A 19901-nucleotide genomic window follows, 5' to 3' on the forward strand; every position below is an offset into this window, starting at 1 on the left:
CTCTTTCTACCGGAAGTTTGTCTCTGTCAAGATTTAATTCTTTCAAGTCTTTAGCCCTTTGCTCCTCTGAGATACTTTGCAACAGGGTGCGGTTGTTACTAACCCACTTGGTCAGTGTAAATCCTCCCCTTTGACAGAGTGCTGAAAGATCTTTGACCAACTCAACAGCATCTGAGGTGGAGGCCACACTCTTTAAACAGTCGTCCACATAGAAGTTCTCTTTCAGCGTTCCACATACCTTGTCTAGGAATTCAGTTTTATTGTCCTCAGCCGTTTTTCTCAAAGCGAAACTGGCGCAGCTCGGGGAAGATACCGCACCGAACAGATGAACAGTCATGCGAAACTCAATTATGTCCTTGCTCAGATCTCCATCTGGCCACCACAAAAAACGCAGAAAGTCTCTGTCCTCTTTGGCAACTTTAACTTGATAAAACATTGCCTTTATGTCACCCATAAATGCGACTGGATCCTGTCGAAATCGAAGCAAAACCCCAAGCAATGTGCTTGTGAGATTAGGACCTTGTAAGAGCTGTTTGTTTAATGATGTCCCCTGGAATGATGCCCCACAGTCAAATACGATTCTTATAGATCGTTTTCTGGGATGGTAAACTGCATGATGAGGAATGTACCACTTCCGTCCATTTTCGCAAGACAGCTGCTGTGAGGGTATTTGCTCTGCATATCCATTACTTATCATCTCGTCCATAAAGTTTTTATATTCTTTATGCAACTGTTCGTTGTTGAGAAGTTTTCGTTGTAGACTTTGCAATCTTTGTTTAACTATGGAGTAATTGTTTGGCATCTTTATGTTATCCTTTTTAAAAGGTAACTTCAAACAGTAGTGTCCATCTTCCATTGTTGCAGATTTTTCCATAATCTTCATGAACTTAAGGTCTTCCCTTGACAAACCCCTTTCCTCTGTAATCTTTTCATTAAAGTCATAGTTATATTGACTTTTCAACATTTCCTCCAGCTTACAAACAGATATCCTATTTACAACTGTTGGTAGGTGCTCGCTGTCCAAGTTGCTTTTACCATCTTCCATGGGCCCATTTATGACCCAACCCAATGCTGTTCTTATAGCATATGGGCCATTCCCCTGGCTATGAATGACCTCCCATGGTTCCAATAACTTGGGAGCGTTGCATCCAATCAACAGGTCCACATTAGCCAGTATGTGGGGAATTTGAACCTTTGACAGATATGGCCACCTGATCAGATCTTCTTCCTTTACAAAGTTATTCATGGTGACAGGCATCCTTTCCTGTGTTAGGATTTCTGGAAGTTCGTAGAAGGCATTGCTGCCTAAACCAGAAACTTCAAGACCAGTAAGTGAGTGGGCAGAGACGACCTTTTCTTGACCCATTGTTTGTAACAGGAAGTGAGTTCTTTTGCCCACAAGATTTAGCTTTTGCATGAGGTGCTCTGAACAGAAGCTAGCTGAACTGCCAGGATCTAAAAAAGCATATGTCTGTATGACATGACTACCTTTAACAGACTTTATTTGAACTGGCAGAATGGAAAGCAAACCGCTGTCTCTTCCGGCCCCTGTATGACCACAAGTTTTCATAGGAGTTACATTCTTTGAAGAGGAGGGCTCTCCATAGCATTCAGGGCTTACACTATTGTTATCAATATGGAGGACAGTGGGATGACCTTTGCCACATGTCCTACATACCAAACGGTTAGCACAGTCCTTGCTTATGTGCCCAGCACCTAAGCAACCAAAACACAGCCCTTTCTCCTTTAGAAAAAGCATTTTGTCTCTGTGCTTCTTCCGCTGAAACTGTTGACACTCCGCCAGTGTGTGCCGTTGAGTACAGCAGACACAAAATGGCTTTACTGTAAAGTCATGGCTTGTTGTGGTAATCAGCCTTTCCGTGCTATAGGTTTTATTTATGTTCATGGGTGTGACTGTAGCAGCAAAGCTGTTCCCTTTAATTTGTTTGATTGGTTGTGACTTCAGTCTGTTGTCAACCTTTGAGACAGGGATTGTTGATGTTACATTCTGAATGTCCCCAAATAAAGGATCCGAAAGAATTTTTACCTGCCTTTCAATAAATGCAACCAAATCTTGAAACCGAGCCCTATGTTTAGAAGTTTCCAATACATCATATGCAAAGACTCTCCATTTCTCTCTCATTTTATATGGCAACTTGCACAAAATGATTTTCATGTTCACTGGCATGTCCAGTTCCTGCATATGTTGCAATGTTTTCATGACATTACAACTCCCACGTAAGAAAAGAGAATATGCTTGCAATGATTTCACATCTTCATTTTTAATTGCAGGCCAAGATAATGCCTTTTCGATGTAAGCAGTTGCAATTTTATATTCATTTCCAAAGTGTTCTTTGAGCAGTTGCTTTGCTTGTATATAGCCTTGTCCTGCAGCCATATGTTGACAACTGCGTACCAGCTCTCTCGGCTGTCCTGTTGTAAGCTGCTCCAAATAGTACAAGCAGTCCCTGTTATTGGCCTTTTCTTCCACTCCTTGTTCAAACGCATTGATGAAAGAGATGTACTGAAGAGGATCCCCATCAAATATAGGTATTTTCCTGGATGGTAATGAGGATGAACGCTGATGCTGAACAAGGGTTGCAGTTATTTCATTTTGTCTTTGTAAAATGGTACAAATGTCCTCCGACTGTCTTTCTCCCGCTGTAGGAATCGGCCTGGGCGGTGGAGGATCCACATTGTGAAATTGCGTTGTGATGACCGTTTGAGCTTGTGGCTCACTTTCCATTTCCGTTCCTGGCAGGATCATTGCAGATATGTTGCTTTCAGTCTGTACTACTTGCATTGCAGGTTTATCTTCATTGACTGGTGTACTGGGCTTGACTGCGGCTGAAGCAGTTGTTTTCCTGATTTCCCTTTCATAATATGAATTCATAGCATTGGACGATATATTAGATATACTTTGAACTTCAGCAGCTTGGAAAACAGCTAACTTTGCAGAAGAGGCAGAAAGCAACGCTTCCAGCTCAAGCTGTTCACGTTTCCTCCTTAGCTTTAGTTCTTGCTCCTCCAAGGCATGCTTCTCTTTTAGAACTGCCATACGAGCGAGTAATGCTGCCTTTTCTGCTTTTGCTTTTATTTTGGCAGAAGAAGTTGTGCTCACTTTACCACTAGATGAGCTTTTAGTGACTGAAGATTTACCAACAATATTTGAAACACTGTCCTCTGGCTTAACACCATCATCAACATCATAATTGCCCTTTACATGTAACCCAGATAGCAAGGAAACATTGAAACAACGTTGAGTCAATATCAGGCGACATCATTGAATCAACGTTGAAGTGTGACGTTGACCTAACGTCACTCTTGCACCCTTTTTTAATGTTGAAACAACGTCAGGTTTTGATGTTGAATCAATGTTGAAACCTGACATTGAAACAATGTCAGATTCTGATATTGAAACAATGTTGAGCTATGGTGTTGATTTTCCAACTCTTTCGCACAGTTGCTTTTTATTAAAACAACAGTTAAATCATGACTGGAAATCTACCTTTCTTTATAGGTATTTTAACCAATACTAAACTACTGCATGTTTCCATCAATACTTAAACCACCTAAACACATAATTGTACTTATTCCTCAAATTGGACACCCTTTATAAAAAAAAAACAACAACAAATGTCTCACAATGTATCATGTCAATATTAATATCCTAAAATAAGAAAGCATTGCATGTGATGTAACAGAGAAAAAAAATAAACAAAAAAAGGTCAATAGGCATGTTTCGTTTGCTAAATACTTTATTAAAAGACAGTTTGCCATTTACATTTATATGTTTCACAGAAGTTTGTAATTTTTTACTCTGGGATGGGGATGCATGATGTGCGTCCTGCACCACCCATACCCATACAATCTGGGGCGTATCGGAGCCATTTCTGCACTGCTTGTGCAAAGACAAACTCGGACATAGAGTTTGCCCCTAACTGCTGCGTCAGGCCATCTAGGAAAAAAATACACACACACAAACAAAAAAAGTGAATTAGAGCACATGAATAAGCTCTTGTTAACTGTCGTCAGCGGGGAGAAAGTATGTAAACTCCTAGGCTGATAAACATGAAAGTCACCAGGCGTAAATCTGCAAACTGCCGCATTTGATTCCCAAAGAGCTATGAGCGGAAAAAGTGATAAGTCTTAGCATGGTGTGCCGTGTATCCTTTAAAACAAAATAAACATGGGGTCCTCGGGCTGTACAACTACAACCCGAGGATTAAACAAGCCAAAGACCAAAGACTCCATCTCCAGATTAACTGGACATGAAAGTCTTGTTATTAAGAAAGACAAAGTAATATAGCAAAAAAACTGTAAAACTTACCACCATATATGCATTTGCAGAGCGCTGTATCTTTAAATGCCATTTTTTGCTTTGTCTGGTCCTTGGTTTTTTTCCCTGCCCAGTTGAGTACCGAGGCCAGCTCGTTTGTAATGGCATAAGCCATTACACGACGGACTCGCACCTCCAGTGTGGTCCCTCCAATCAAGGCAAAGCGTCTCACCTATAAACACATTTTAAGAGATGGAATTAGCGTGTCTCATGTCTTAAATGTGTATGCAAGTGCTTGTGTGTTTAATCAACAGGCCGTTGTTATGTATTTAAATCACATCTGACAGCTATTACACTTTACAGTTACAAAGTGTACATAACCTTTATATACTTACCATTGCCTTATTTGCCTCTTATGATTGAAAAGCTGCCTCTGCATTGTTTAGCTCCTCAATGTTGTGCAAGGGCAAATCCAGAGGCAATACCCCAGCATCTACCGATTCATTGCAGCAGGGATGGCGGATGGCTCTGACCTCCTCACGGAGTTCGTTAACAGCTGTCGTCAGGTCTGACAGCATAGCTAATATCTTTTGTGAGGTCGCATCTGTTTAAAAAAATAATTCCAGAAAGATTAATGGCTTAAGCAGTGAGAGGCGAAAAACTAATATATAAATAATAAAATGCAGTTTACGTGTGGACAAAAGGTGCAAACGCAAGGTAGGTGAGCGTGCATCGTAAAGTTAGGTGAGCGTGCATCGTAAAGTTAGGTGAGCGTGCAACGTAAAGTTAGGTGAGCGTGCAACGTAAAGTTTGAATTGAGTGCGAATCGAAGCGGGTGCTCTCCAATCATTAAAAGTAACAAAGTCATTGAACACATTTATACAGTTACCTTTACGTTTATCAATCATATATCACAGATTTACAATTTTTTGTAGTACTATGCTAAAAAGCAACTACAGAGCGAAAGTCTGGGTCAAGCGACGAGGCGACGGCAAGAACAAAGGAACCCTCGAAGCGTTAAGCTAGCTTTGTAAGGGAATATAACGGAAAAGTATGAAACGTTTTCTTTGTTGACTTTGTTCGCAGTGCAATTTATTTGTTGCCGGATTGTAAGATGAAAGTAGACACAATTTCGGGCTCCCACATTTTGTCCGAAACTTTACATTAACAAGTTTGTTTGTTTTTTTACTGTTATTCAAATGCAACCGTGGAAATAACGAATAGAACAAAAGTAATTCATTCTTACCTTATATTAATCGTGGTGCAGGCCAGTGCAGTGCATGAACTGATGCCTTCTCCGGTCAATTCCGCTGAGAGTAAATCTAATGTCCCGCTCTACTGTACAAGACAATGGTTACCTGAAGGGATGTACCACTGTGAGAGGGGGGGCTATGGAATAGTCCAAGTGGTAGCAGCTGTAAGCGGTTTCATCAGTATTTCAGTGTTGTTTCAACATTGGATTTGTGTTGACATTTCAACCCTGACGATTCTGATGGTTCAGATGGAAAATCAACATCTGTTCAATGTTTCCTTGCTATCTGGGAAATGTTCGCAACCTGATAACCATTCCTTCACGTCATAAGTGAACTCATCATAATGCATTGTTTTTGCTTTAAACCGTGTTTCATGCTTTTCTTTTTCATCATCTGGTAACAAACACATCAATGAACCGTGAACTGTTTTTGCTTCATTACATAAACCAACAAAATCATTGAACGATGCTTGAACCATAGAAGTTTCATTTTTTCCCATTGAGACCCTTATACTCTCTTTTAAATTATTAGCTTTAATTAATTTAGCTTTTCTATCACGTTGCAGTCTGTCCAGTCTCTCTGCAAGTGCCTTAGCAGTCAATTTCACCACTCGTTTCTCCTTTTCTGGATGTGTCCCAGCCTTGCTGGCGTTGCTACTTTGTACAGCTGATTCTGCAGCAGGCTCACGGGGCCTGTCAGCAGCTTTATTTGTGTCCATAGTTCAAATGTTCCAAAACTCAAATATTTACCAAGTATTGAGGGTTTATGCGGACATGCGAAAGTTTGTTTATAAATCAGAGCTATTATGTTTGACCACCAATGCATTGGAATTACGTCTTCTTAAATAAGTGTGCACACTTTTATAAATGGCCATTTATTAGTAGCGCTACTCATACCTTGCGTTGGGCGCCGTACTGATTCTGATGAAGAATTCTGAGTCCTCTCCAACATCCACGGAACAGTCGCCAAGAACTCCACGTTGTCAGCTGACAGACCGATAGTCCAGCTGTCCGCACCTCGCGAACCCTCCAGGGTAACTTTTTCCAAACGGCATTCAGCTCTCCGCGGCGATCGATCACTCAGACTTTAATTGTCCTGTTTGCCCTGTTCCCAAAACACCGCGGTGCAGTTGGCACAAACCTTTCCCCAAAGAAAAGCAAGTTTGTGACTCTAATATAGAGGCTAAGCCTACGCTTGAAGCCACTGAGGTGGTCGTTAACGGGGGTGACGCGATGTCACTGGTATGCACGCATTAAGTAAACAGTCCAATAAATCCAGCAGTATGTATCTTGTCCTTTTTGGTCTTTATTCCATATCAACTTCACATAACAGCGCAACGGTCACAAACTGTTTGCCATCTTACAATTAATGACACACCCGACGCCGTTTACGTGCGTCTACCTTAAATACCTTTACATAATCAAAACAGAAAAAGGTGACCTCTAGCGACCACATAAGGTATTAACCCAAGAATGGCTCCTACACCAGGGTTAACCTTAAAAGTTACCTGGATAAGATACAATCCCGCCTCTGATAATTCTCAAAGTTTTACAAAACAACCCCTAAAAATCTATCAAAGGTAGAACTTTGGTAATGAATCTAAAGCTTGGTTTATGCTTGCCTTTGCCCCTGCCTTCCCTCACAAAAAAAGTTGGAAATGCACAGGAGGTACTGAACAATTACAATAGTTGTGAGCTGTGTCTGTCATGGTCCTGGGTCCGTGGCCCATTGTTTTTGTATTTGGACAGTTTCATTCTGGTTTCAGTAATATTTAAAGTTGAGTTGTTTTCTGCTTGTGTTATATTTGCAATTTCTAAACTTTAGGTTTCTGTTACTGTGCCTCCGCCATGTTCCATGTTGCTCTTTTATTCACCCTTGTCTTCATGTTCGTTTATCTGCGGTGTTCGTGTACTGAGTTCCCGTGTCAAGCTCGTGTGTCTGCGTCTCAGTGTGTTTCCTGTTTTATTTTGACAGTCTCTCATCCTGTGTTCATTGGGTCCAGTTTCATTTCCTCCCATCATGTTATGTTTGATTAGTTCCAGCTGTGTACTTTCCTGTTTCCCATTCTCTTGTTATCCTCTGTGTATTTAAGTCCTCAGTCCCCCCTCTGCTCATTGTCGCGTCATCCACGTTGCTGTGCGTTTCCCTGTGCTCCTCCTTGTCTGCTCCCAATTCCTAGTTTCCACTTTCCAGTGTTAGGTTTATGTTTTCTTGTGTGTTTGAGTATTTTTTTTTACAGCGAATAAAAGCTGCCTCCTTTAGTTTATTCATTGTCTCAGAGTCTTGTGTTTGGGTCCAACCACTGCCTGCCACACAGGGAATCCGTGACAGTGTACATTTTCAGGGAGAAGCATGTTGTAGGGTTTCAGACAGGTTTGCGGTTACAGAAATCCTCAGATACGCCACACTTTGGCGTCATCTTGGCTTTTCATGCACCTTTTCATTTGTATAACCTGTCATGCAGGCCATTTCTATCACATATCCGTACATGAGCTCAGAGTAAAAAGAAGGAGATATTGTAATACATTGAAAAAGTGACACTTTAGGGAGAAAACTTTGGAGAAAAGTGGAAAATAAAACAGCTCAGTGATTTCCTTACTTCCTCTTTCTTCTTTGACTCCTCCAGCAACAATAATATGGAGGGTTTGTTTCTGACTGGCTAAACCTATCATTCAGGAGAAGACTGCAGCGAGTCCAACATACTCTTAAGCACCGGTTTAAACAAACAGTGACAGGGCTGATTAGAGTGGAGAAGGAAGATAAAGCAGGGTATTCCTTTCATGTGAGTGACTCATGTGAGTCACTAGCCAATAAGTGCTGAGCATTGCTCAGTCCGATCTGGCCCACAGATGACATCTGATGCTACACACACCATCATTTGAGTTCATCCATATAAAATATATGGTAATTCATGAAAATGACCAAGTGTCTGTTCATAATTAACACGTGCGAATGCTAATATGTTGATTCATTTATGCATTTTTGCACTCTAGTGGTAAATGCTATTTTGATGAATGTAAATCCTTCTGTCTTGATTCCATATGTATCAGGTAATACAGCAATTTCATCAGGGACCTATGCAGTGATGCGTATCAGACAATTAGCAAGATGTAGGCTAATTAAAAACCGATAGAGCATGCGGATTGCTTTAAGTAGTTAATCTTTTTAATTGTAACCTCAGAGCACAGCAGATTGATGCATAAAGATGGAAAACACTGTCAACAGTTTAGCAGGAAGTTTTACGCTCACTTTAACACGCCTGTGTGTCGTGCTTAAAATCAGTACTAGAATACTTAATCTTCACCAAAACTTCATAACAGACATTATTATTTGACAGACATTATTACAGACCCGAGTTTCACACAGAAACTCAGGTGAGTGTGGAGGTGAGAATGAAAACTAGAAGATGCAGCGTAGAAAATATTCAATATATTTTGTATGTGAAAAGCAAGAATGGCAGAATTCAGGGAGCTCAGAAACAGTGACAGCACTGTATCCTCATATTCACTGCTGCCAAACAGGCTTCGGTCTGGCTGACAACAGAGTTCACATACTGTATGTTAAGTAGCAGACTGAATGACCTCACCAGTTGAGCGAGGGCAATTTTCAAAAAGTTGTTCATTTGATTTTAAGGCTGTATGTTGAAGTATTTTGTCCCTTAATCTCTTTTTAAATTAATCCTAAAGACGCAAACAATAATCCATGACACTGTTTTGCCATACTGGTAACTATGTACTTCTTAGATTTAGCCAATATCCTCTTTTTCCTGTTTATTTCCAACCTATTTTCTATTTATCGGCAGTGTATTGATGAATCCAAATTAATATACATCTGCTCCTCAACACACCAAAACACATCACTATGGGTTTCGATTTTCAGTCCTATTAATCTAATCCCGGTCTGTTGTTTATCTTTGATTCTAAATCCTTTTCTCCTATTCCGAATGGGCGTGATCAATCATTTCTGTTGCTCCGGAGTTCTATTGGAAAACAATACGTATCCATTTGAAAACACATCCTCTTCTATAATATCACCTCTCGGTATCTTTTAAACAGGGGACCTTATTTGAGATAAGGTTGCTGTCTTGTCAGTGACATACGGCTTTACAGGCCAGCAAAGTTAGAATGACAAATTACATTTGATTTCATTAGACTGAGTGCCTTTTGTGTTTACTTGCACTTTCTGGAGTTTTTAAGACAGCAAGTTTGTCTTGTATTCAGTTCAATTAACCCTACAAGATTACAATATTCTAGCTGGCTGTAAATTATAATTCATTTACATAAAACTGTAGAGTTTTCGGTTCGGTAATGAATTATGTAAATTCATTTACATAAAACTGTAGAGTGGAAAGCTTCTTTTCCTGTAAGAAAATGTACACTGTTTTCTAGTTTGCACCAGGGGTGTATCTACAGAGGGGCGGGGGGGGACAACTGCCCTCCTACTGTAAAGCCTTGCCCCCTTAGCTACCCCCCATCTTTTATGTCCTTAAAATACTTGTAAAAACTAATTGCTTGCTGTTTTTATACTTTAAAGCTTGTAATAAATCACCTCCGCTTAACCATGGCGAGATGATCGTCTGAGCAATCCAACTATCCTTAGCACAGAAAAGCAGCGTACCAAAGCAGTAGATTTGGATGTCTTTGTGAGACGTTATGCTGCCCAGCACATCAACTGTTACCTTAAGCCTAAACCTCCAAAAGTTGATTCTGTTCATCTGGATGTAGCATTCTGTGGGAGAAATGTTTCATCACTCATCCAAGTGACTTCTTCAGTCTCAGCTGACTGTAGGTTTCCCCGATCTTATAAACAGTACATTGCATGATGACTGAAACCAGCCCAGTGAAGGAACAATGGGCCTAAACACGATGGCTGAAATCAGTCCTGTGCAGTATTTTAAGCTCTTTTTCTGTATTTTTGTTCTGTATTTATTTATTTCTGTATGTATTTATGGTGACTTTTTTGTCTGATTTATACCTAAAATTTTCCATGTTTTTGTAGAAGAGACAGCGATACAATAACCAGTTTTGTGTTTTTGTGGATATTTTGTTGACTCTGTTTACACATACTTCACTGAAGAGGTGTGTGTGCCACCCTGCCTAGACATCTTGCCCTTCTTTTGCCCCCCATGTATAATTTTCTAGATCTGCCACTGGTTTACAGCTCCAAGCTAAGGGCCATCCACGCTGCTGCAGTAGCACTGGTTTGTGTGTGGTAGCCTTTTGTTGCTTTTCAACGTTGGAGACACTTTATTTTATAGTTGTGCTTAGGATTCTTTTTGTTACTGTTCAGAGCCTTCGTGTTTTATCTCCTATTTATATTTCTGATCTTGTCACCTCATGTTCTTCACCAAGACTGCTGTGGTCAGGCAAGCAAACGTTAATAGTTTCACAGCCGAGGCTCAAGAGAAAGGTGGATGGTGACTGTTTTATTACCAACAGCTGAAACTAGGTCAGTGCCACAGAGGTGGGAAAAGGCTTTTTAAAATCTATCTATACTTACTGGAGTACCTGTTTACTCTAAGTCCAAAAGAGATGTAAAATGATTTTTACTTGTTATCAATTTTTAGCATACAGATTTTCTTCATACATGTATAACAGCATTCAAATGTCAAATGAACTAGTTGATCAGAGTTTACAACCATGACCAAGGAATCATTTTTCTTATTTAGGATTGACTTACTTCACCACAGACAGTAAATAGTAGGAATGATCAGGATGAACAGGATCAGAAATGAGTGTATCAGAGTGACTGTGTAGGTTCCTCAGTCATCCAGGTTGTGGTAGTCTCTAGAGCTTGGAAAAAAAAACTACTTTAGGTTTGCGAAGATGTTTCAGCGTACACCCAAGAGGCTTGTTCAGTTCTAAAAACAAATGGTAGAGAGGCCCAGATATTTAAACCCTAGCGGGGGTTTGGACAAGGTATGATAAAAGGCACGGGTCATTACCATCACCAGGGATTCAAGGTGGCTGGTGGTGGTTGAGCTCACCTAAGGGAAAGGTTTGAGAGGGGAGGTAGCACTCAGGAAGGGACCTCAAGACTGCACGGTAGGTGGCTAATACTTTGTATAGTTAAGCCACCACTTCTGTTCATTGAGGGTCCTGCAGTGGACAGTGGACTTCCCTTTCTTTAAACCATCTGTGTTTTTGGTCCAAAATGTGAATATTGGCATCCTTAAATCAATGAACTGTGTTCTTTAGGTTCAGATGTACAGCTTGTTTGTTGAAGTTGGAAGTTGACGTTGTCCCATAGAAGACAACAGAAAAGAGTGTTTATGGAGTGGAGTGGAGTTTGGTTTCTCCAGTGTAAAGGTATGAGCACTCCTCAATGCACTGCGTAGCATATGCTATGCTGCTCAGCTTGTGTTTGGAAATTTTGTTCCTGGGATGAACTAGTTTTTGTTTAAGGGTGCGGTTCGGTCTGAAGTGAACTGGGATATCATTCACCTGAGTTTCTTTGATAAACCTGCTACATAAGAGATGGCAATGTTGTTCCCTTTGTCATTCTGTTTCTCCCTGGGTGGTGTCTGACCTTCTTTCCAGTGCACCTTTAGTGATTTGATGAAGGCCCAGTTGGGAAAAGCACATGTTAAAGAGTTTTCTTTACTTGTGTGTTCATTTTTTCAATTTTTCCTTAAAGGGAACATTCTCTGTCTGGTGTTGTAGAGTCCCGATGATCCCAAGTTTGTGTTCCAGATGGCGGTGGGAGTGAAGGAGTGGGTACTGGTTCCTGTATGTGTGGGTTTCTGGTAAACTTCAAGGAGGATACCAAATAAAATAGGCTACAGTTCCTGGACTGTGCTGTGCTCACTGAGGAGGATGAAAGCTTCATCAACACTGAAGTTTACTGGACACCCCCCCCCCCCCCACACACACACACACACACACACACACACACACACACAAACCAATACCTACTATTCCAAGGCAAAACCCACCTTTGACCAAAAAGAACACAAAGGCTCCCCTCACATTTACCAGAAGCACACCCTGATGATCCCCAAGACTTTTGGGAAAATATTCTGTGGACTGGGGAAAAGTTTTATTTTTGGAATGTTTAAGTCGAACTACATCTGACATAAAGCGTTTCATATAATGAACAGCATACCAACAGTAAAACATGGTGGTGGTAGTGTAATGGTCTGGCTCTGCTTTACTGCTTCAGGAACTGAATGACTTGCCATAAATAAGGAACCATGAATTCTGCTCTCTACCAGAAAATCCTGAATGAAAATATCCAGCTAGTTTGTGCACTGAAGTTCAAACCCACTTGGGTTATGCAGCAGGACAACGATCACACCTTTAAGTCCACGTCTGAATGGGTCAAAAAGGAAAAACAAAATTATGGTTTTGGACTGGCCTGGCCAAAGTCAGTACTTAGAGATGTGATTGATATGATTTGACATGACCTTAATTATCAAGCCATTCAAAAACCCTCCGGTGTGTGTGAAATAAATTATTCTGCAAAGAAGAGTCGGCCCACATCACATTCCACAGTGATGTGAAAGACTCCTTGCCAGCTATTGCAAAAACTTGACTGCACTTCTTGCTACCAAGGTTACACAACAAGTTATTAAGTTTAGGGTTGGGCATATAATTGTTCACACAGGGCCAGATAGGATTGGATAACTTTTCCCTTTAATAAATTCAATGATCATTTCATATCTACTCAGGTTATCTTAGTCAACTATTAAAAATTATCTTGGGTTAGGCCAGTGGTTTCTTAAATATTTTCTCACTCAGCATTCAAGTACATGTTAGAGTAACAAAAGCCGGGCTTTCTACAGTGTCCCTGTTGCTGGTCACATAACACGTTGTCACTGATCTCATGTTGCTGCAACCTCTTTATATGACAATTGTTGTCAATTTGAAAGCCATATGGTTCTCATATTGCTCCATCAGCAGTGTGTTTGTGAACTTAGACTTCAGTGGCTCAGTAGAAAACAGGCTTTAATGGCTTTTACCAGCTCCACTTCTTTTCACTGGGAGCTGGTTAGGCTCCATTTAGAACCCTGTAAGTATATTACTGTCATGACTGTGGCCTAACCTCCTTGTCTATAATCAGGTTACACAGTGTTCAACTTGAAAGACCTGCATTCTCAATGGATTACACACTGGTGTGCTTGCAAACATACACACACATGCAAACTGAAGTGTGTGCATTTTTCTGAAATTTAAAAAGAGAGCGAAACCGAAGCTTGCAGGTTCAATAAATGTAGAAGGAATACATCTGTGCTTTGAGGTTGTTCAGACTGGAGGACTTTTCTTCCGTTGCAACTTGCTCTCGAGATAAGATTCTGTGTTCCCACTGCATTATTGACACTGTACTCGCTTTAACATAACAAGATTTATTATTCACATCTTGACACACAAGGATCCTCCAACAGGATGCATTCTTAAATAAAGTCCTCCCCAGACTTTGTTTCAGGTGACCTTCAGTATACAGTGTGTGCACAAGTGTGTGCATGTCCTGACAATGATGGAAGCTAGTGCTGCTCTCATGCAGCCCGCAGATAAAGTGTCTCTAAGAGAAGGATGTCAGGTGCTGTCACAACACTGGATTTAAGGTGACTTGATGCTGTGGGAGGTTATGAGCATCTCCATCCTGAACCCGAGCTTCTCTTTTTTTCTTCTTGTCTTCAAACACTGTGTGTCATTTTCCCAGATTGTGAAATGAGAGGATAACTGCACCACTGACACCAATTCTGTTCTCTAAAGAAAAACTTTTATAAAGGATTCAGCTACAAATGTAAATAAACAGTTGGTACCATATGGCAATCTGCAAAAGGAACATAAAGAACTGATCCCAAATATATCTGACCTATTTCTTTATTGCATTATTTGCATTTGCACAGAAGCTCAAGTAAAATTTGCATCAGAATGCAAACAAAACTAAACAACAGTTTGTATCTGCTTAATCTCCTGTCCAGGGAGGTTGAGGAGATACTTTCAATCTTCAGCTTGGCCTACATTTGTGGGGTAATCGATGAGAGAAAAGGGTTTGTTTGTTTGTTTGTTTGGCAAACACGCACGTGCAATGTTTAGATGAGAACTGCAAACCAAAATGTTAGGGTATCAGTCCATGATCTGAAGCTTAGAGGTTGGTGATACAACAAATTGCATGTCCTGTACTTGAACAGTTTCTTTGTAATAAGAAGAGTGACTATATCCATTGAGCAGCTGAAGGTCAGATTTTCTGCATTTCTCTCTTTGACTCAGGGAAATACAAGTTTAGTACTGTAAAGACTGAGCCGACACACTGGTATGTTGTTCATGCTTGAGGAGTGTTTATCACACGTGCCGTTTATATGATTCGGCACCCGGTCCACTAGCTTTCCAGTTGATCTCCAGCACACACTCCTACTCTCTGGGCTCCGGCTTTGCTATATATCAGAGACATACCCCTTGGGCTCACTGCACTACCCCTCCCCTACAGCTGAGCCAGGGACCACGCCTCTGCTGCAATTATATTACAAATAATTGAATCTTTATTTTAACAGTCATGGAAAATGTCCTGTTTCTTATTCAAGTTCAGGTGGTGGGAGCAGCAACCACCTCCTCCAACTCATCTGGGGGAATACCAAGGTGTTTCCAAGCAAACCAAGAAACATCCCTCCAGCGTGTCCTGTGTCTGCCCCGGGGCTCTCTTCTGGTAAAACATAATGAACACCACAGTTTGGAGGCATCCTAATCACTCCTAACCACCTTCTGAATTATCAAGCTCATTGTATCATTGTGTATCATGTAAAATGATTTCAATGATACCATGAAATGATATTGTGGTGAGAATAAGGCACGGTGGGACCACGGAATATCATTTTGAGCCATTTTTATTCACACTCACCACAACAACACCCCCACACACCTGAGTCCCCGTGTTTTAACCCGGCGGGCGTGATTACGGATGCCGTGCAGGTGTGTCCGTATCTGTGGTGGGGCGTGGTCTGCGGTGCCGTGCAGGGAAGGCGGACACACCTGCACGGCACCGCAGACCACGCCCCACCACAGATATGTAGCATATGGCCACAAAAATCCTACATATTGACACCTGATGTTATGTAAAACACATGATATGTTAACTTATTCTGTTTTTTAAAATTGCAATCCCTCCTTCTCAATCACTTGGATGCTGAAAACCTGATTCAGGCTCTGAATTTAGAGCTGAACTTTGAATCTCTCTGTCTCTCAGGGTTAGAGTAACTGGCAAAGCGTGAGAACATAAAAGGCACAAAAGGTAAGAGATTAAATATGAGAAAAGATGTCTCTCAGCTGTGAGACAATATTGTACCGTGGTCACTGAGTCTCTCAATTACAAGGTACATTACTTGAGAGCTCAATGATGGGTGAAGGAGGTTTATGAGGTCTGGCACAAGTCCTTCTCAATGTGCTTCAGAGGACTGGTGAGTATCCTGCCTTTTACTGTCATTGTTCTAATTTGGTGTGAGTACGCTCAAGTTCTTTTAGATTGGGTCCACTGAAAGTACAGAGGCTGAGAAGGAGAGGAATCAATAATGACGACAGGTTTGAAGCACTTAATCATTCTTAACCTAAAGCTGCCCTCATCTAATGTGTGCATGTGTCCTTACCTGCAGTGTCCTAACATTTCCAGCCATGACTTCTCTTCCTGAGCGTTAGGATGAACATCAGGGGATCGTTTGTTTCCAAGTTGCTGTTAACCGACTGATCACTGTGTTTAATTAAGCAGTGTCACTGCTGACATCGCTGATGTAACTTCCTGTGAAGTGGCTTTTAGTGGAACAGATCCCCATTCATCAAACTTTCATAGAAAGAGAGTCAGTCTAAAAGCGCTTTAGACATTTTCCAACGATAATGCAGTATTCATCAGCTCTGCGGTAAAGACGGCTCGTGAAAATGCTGATTATGAATGATTTATAGGAATAAAGTGTGGAAAACTTGATGTCAGACGCAGAGGATCAGGAGAATTAGTTCTGGAAGACCAGAGCAAAAAACCATAACTCTCTGCTGCAACCTAGTGGTGGAAAGAGGTATTTCTATGAAGTATTTACAAAGTCAGAGAGGGCAAAGTTAAAGTTTCTAAGAGGCTTTGTGCAAACTAAGTCTTTATTTCTATTCTTATAGGAATAAATCATATTCCACAGTGTAGTGGTTAACACATTCACCTTGTATGAGAACAGCTCGAGTTTGAGACCAAGGGGAAACAACCAACCTCAGAGGATCATAAGCTAATCAACCTCCAGTACCTTTGGAATTATAATCTGTAGCTTTATTTTATTCCAAAGAAGGAAATACCCTTAACCCTCTCAGGCTCAAATTAAACTTTTTGTTGCTAATGCACAACCGAGTCCTGCAGTGGTACTTCTGAGTAAAAAAAACTCATAAAATATGTATGTGGGGTAATCAGGTTGTTAGTTTTTAACTGTTGCAAATCGGCAACGCCTGCCTTGAGAGGATTAAAAAAAAAAGAAAAAGGCAAAAAATTGGATTAAAAAAAAAAAAAAAAAGAGGTGGATGTGATCCTTACCATACCCCTATACGTAAACAGGACACCAGGTAACAGATTAAGACAAAGAATTTGGCATAAACTTAGCTTAACGTTTTCTAAAATGACTTACAAAGATTAAATGTTAATAACGAAGGAACATGGCGCAGACCTGGCCCTCACTATAAACATTAATGTTCACACAAATTACCAAGTATTATGTTTTCAGGCCACATTTCAGACAGTTTTCATCTGGAAAGTGCCACAATCCTTTACAACAATATTTGGGCCATACTTACTATTTCAAATGTGGGCCACATTAGACTCACAACCTAATTAATCAGTGCACAGTAGTGGGCTACATTTGCTGTGTTAGACTACGGCCACTTCAGGGTCCCATCCAGATTACTCAAAGCTTACTGAGCCACCGCTTTTCTATAAGTGGCCACATATGTTTTATGATAAACTGTCTACCTTTGATGAGCCACCGCTTTTCTATAAGTGGCCACATATGTTTTATGATAAACTGTCTACCTTTGATAAATTAAATATAGGCGTATATTTGTCTTTTTATTTGTTGCACCAGGTCCATATTAACCATTTACCACATGGGCCACTTTAGGGCACAACCAGACCACACAATCCCAAAAGCACCACATTTTCGCCAAAAACAGCCCATTGCTGCTTGAATGCATGAATTCTGTCCAGACTAGAAGGTTGTTGCTGAGTCATTGCCATCCACTGCCCACCCTCCCCTGTTATCAGCCTTTGCCTTTACAATCTGCTGCACTGACCACAAAACAAAAAAGTGACCTAAGAAGCAGTAGCCCTCTAAATTAAATAATACAGATGTATTATATGCAAAACAACATATTCATTCCTAAATGATTCTATATGTAATTTTCAAAAAATAACTGAAGCATGATACAAGAAGTGACAAAAAACCTCTTTATTAGATGTAAACAAGTTTTTTTAAAAAAGTAATAATAATACAGCACCAGGACAAGTTACCTGCTAATACATCCAGATGAATGTGTAAGTCAGAGTCTGATGGAAACACTTCCTGATCTCAGTGTGTGACAGCTTCTCTGTCATTCTGCAGATATTGGCCCACAAGTAGAAAAATTAGTTGTAAATTTCATTTTTACAACTTCATAAAATTCATCATGTTCCTTCCACTCAAGTGCAACATGCATGTTGCATTCTGAATACAGAAAAAGTGGCTCATTATAACGCGCAGAAGAAATACGAGTCTGTATTCTAAGCAGTGTCTGTCTGCACCTTCATGGTCACAGTGCTTTCCGGATAAAGGCTTGAAGCTTGCAGGAGTTGAATTCCTAAAGACACTTGAGGAAAAAACCTTTTGTGTGAATATTTTAATGAGTTTCTTCGTTGTAGCCATTGGATATAAAATTGTTCACATGCACACAGGACCGGACAGATGCTGTGGCTTGCAAAAACAATCAGATGTTTGCATTTGGAACAGCGAAGGAATTTACACTTTGGATGGTTTCCATGCAACGGCCTTTCCTTACCTTATGGATTAGCTTACAAATTAATCATTGAATCAAATGTTGTCAAATGTAAACATATTTTTGCAGTACTTGGCAGTAGTTGTGCATATAATGATTTCCTTGTAGCTATACATAATGTTTTATTATTATTTTTTAACAAAAATGTATTTATCTACCTGATTTAATACTTAGAAATAAAACTTGAGTAGGCTGTAATATGTAAATTTGTAGGAAATAGTTATGAATTATTAGTAATGCTATGTGTAATCACCTGTTTTGTGACTATTACATACAAATAATCCAGTAAAAGGCACAATTATGACTAAGTTGTTACTAATGAAGACACAGTAGGTATTGTTATAATACACAACTACTTGGAACTCATGTAATTAGTCAATATTTATATGACAAATATTCCCATTATTCAAAATTAATCCCTGTCTGAAATGAGCTGTTTTAGCTCCTTTCCCTCGCCCTTCAAGCTAGCTTTTCTTCTGATTGGCTACCCCTTGTAAACAGAAGGTTTGAACAGCAGGTGGGCGGGGCTGCTGTGGCCGCAGCCAGAGCCACATCCATAGGTGTATCTGCTGTCACTGACATCATGCAGAAACAAGAGTAATAAAAAAACCCCTGAAGCTTGAGCTTTGGCCCACATGATCAGCTGTTAAAACATTGATCTCATTATTTAACATAAGTGTCCATATTTGTAACAGTACTGTAAGGAGATGCATAAAAGCATTTCTTGACACATAGACTGTTGTTCCACTACCTTATACCTCATAACAGTTACAATAATAGTTACATTATTTCAGAACTGAAAGAACAAAGGAACTATAAAGAAAAATCCATCAAATTTTTTTTTTTTGGAAAAATAGCATTACAGTCATTTTTGGCTGTCTACACAGGCAAGGTGCTATGTAGGGAGTGGTGGTGTACCATGGCTATATCTACGAAGGTATATTTAGGATTACTTCCTCTGATTGTTTGATATAAAAAGACATAAAATATTCCACAATCTGTTGATTCTGGCTGTTTTTTTACTGACCCTTAAAATCATGAATCAAAAATTTATTTTAGCACCTCAGAACTTCTGAGCTGATTAAAAGGTTAAAAACTTGTAAACTGTCAGCTGTTGCTCCGCTTCCTTTCAGCAAGGCTTTAAACACATTTCTGTGCTGCTGTGATCAATGCTTCTTCTTTCTCCTCCAGCGTGAGCATGATAAGCCGACACATAAAGGCACTTTTACAATGAGGACTGTCTGTGTCCCTTGTTAGTCTCGAACAGCTGGCTGGATACTGTATCACATTAAGCCCGACATGCAGTGACTCTGATGTCCTGCCTCACTAGGTTACTTTCACTTCCCTTGTCTGACCTTTTCAAGTTGGTCCAAGGTTTAC

General features: G+C 40.2%; 1 protein-coding gene and 2 long non-coding RNA genes across 3 annotated transcripts in view; 1 reads left to right on the forward strand and 2 right to left on the reverse strand.

Annotated features, from left to right (window-relative positions):
• Positions 1 to 3750: 3750 nt before the first annotated feature.
• On the reverse strand, positions 3751 to 5737 carry LOC148098143 (uncharacterized). The gene is made up of 4 exons (XR_015716592.1): positions 5526 to 5737; positions 4675 to 4883; positions 4331 to 4511; positions 3751 to 3958 (listed from the first exon to the last, which is right to left on the reverse strand). It is a non-coding gene; the product is annotated as an uncharacterized LOC148098143 (long non-coding RNA).
• A 9338-nt stretch (positions 5738 to 15075) lies between these two features.
• Positions 15076 to 15994, forward strand: LOC102789959 (uncharacterized). Its single transcript, XR_437654.1, has 3 exons — positions 15076 to 15180; positions 15718 to 15762; positions 15845 to 15994. It is a non-coding gene; the product is annotated as an uncharacterized LOC102789959 (long non-coding RNA).
• A 1945-nt stretch (positions 15995 to 17939) lies between these two features.
• trim45 (tripartite motif containing 45) overlaps positions 17940 to 19901 on the reverse strand; it is a 22857-nt gene continuing 20895 nt past the window's right edge. The window contains exon 8 of the mRNA XM_006808149.3: positions 17940 to 19901. This exon is cut by the window's right edge and continues 257 nt beyond it. The gene's annotated coding sequence lies outside the window, so the exon portion shown is untranslated.

This window comes from Neolamprologus brichardi, chromosome 16, assembly GCF_056152115.1.
Source record: "Neolamprologus brichardi isolate AB-2024 chromosome 16, ASM5615211v1, whole genome shotgun sequence".
NCBI lineage: Eukaryota > Metazoa > Chordata > Actinopteri > Cichliformes > Cichlidae > Neolamprologus > Neolamprologus brichardi.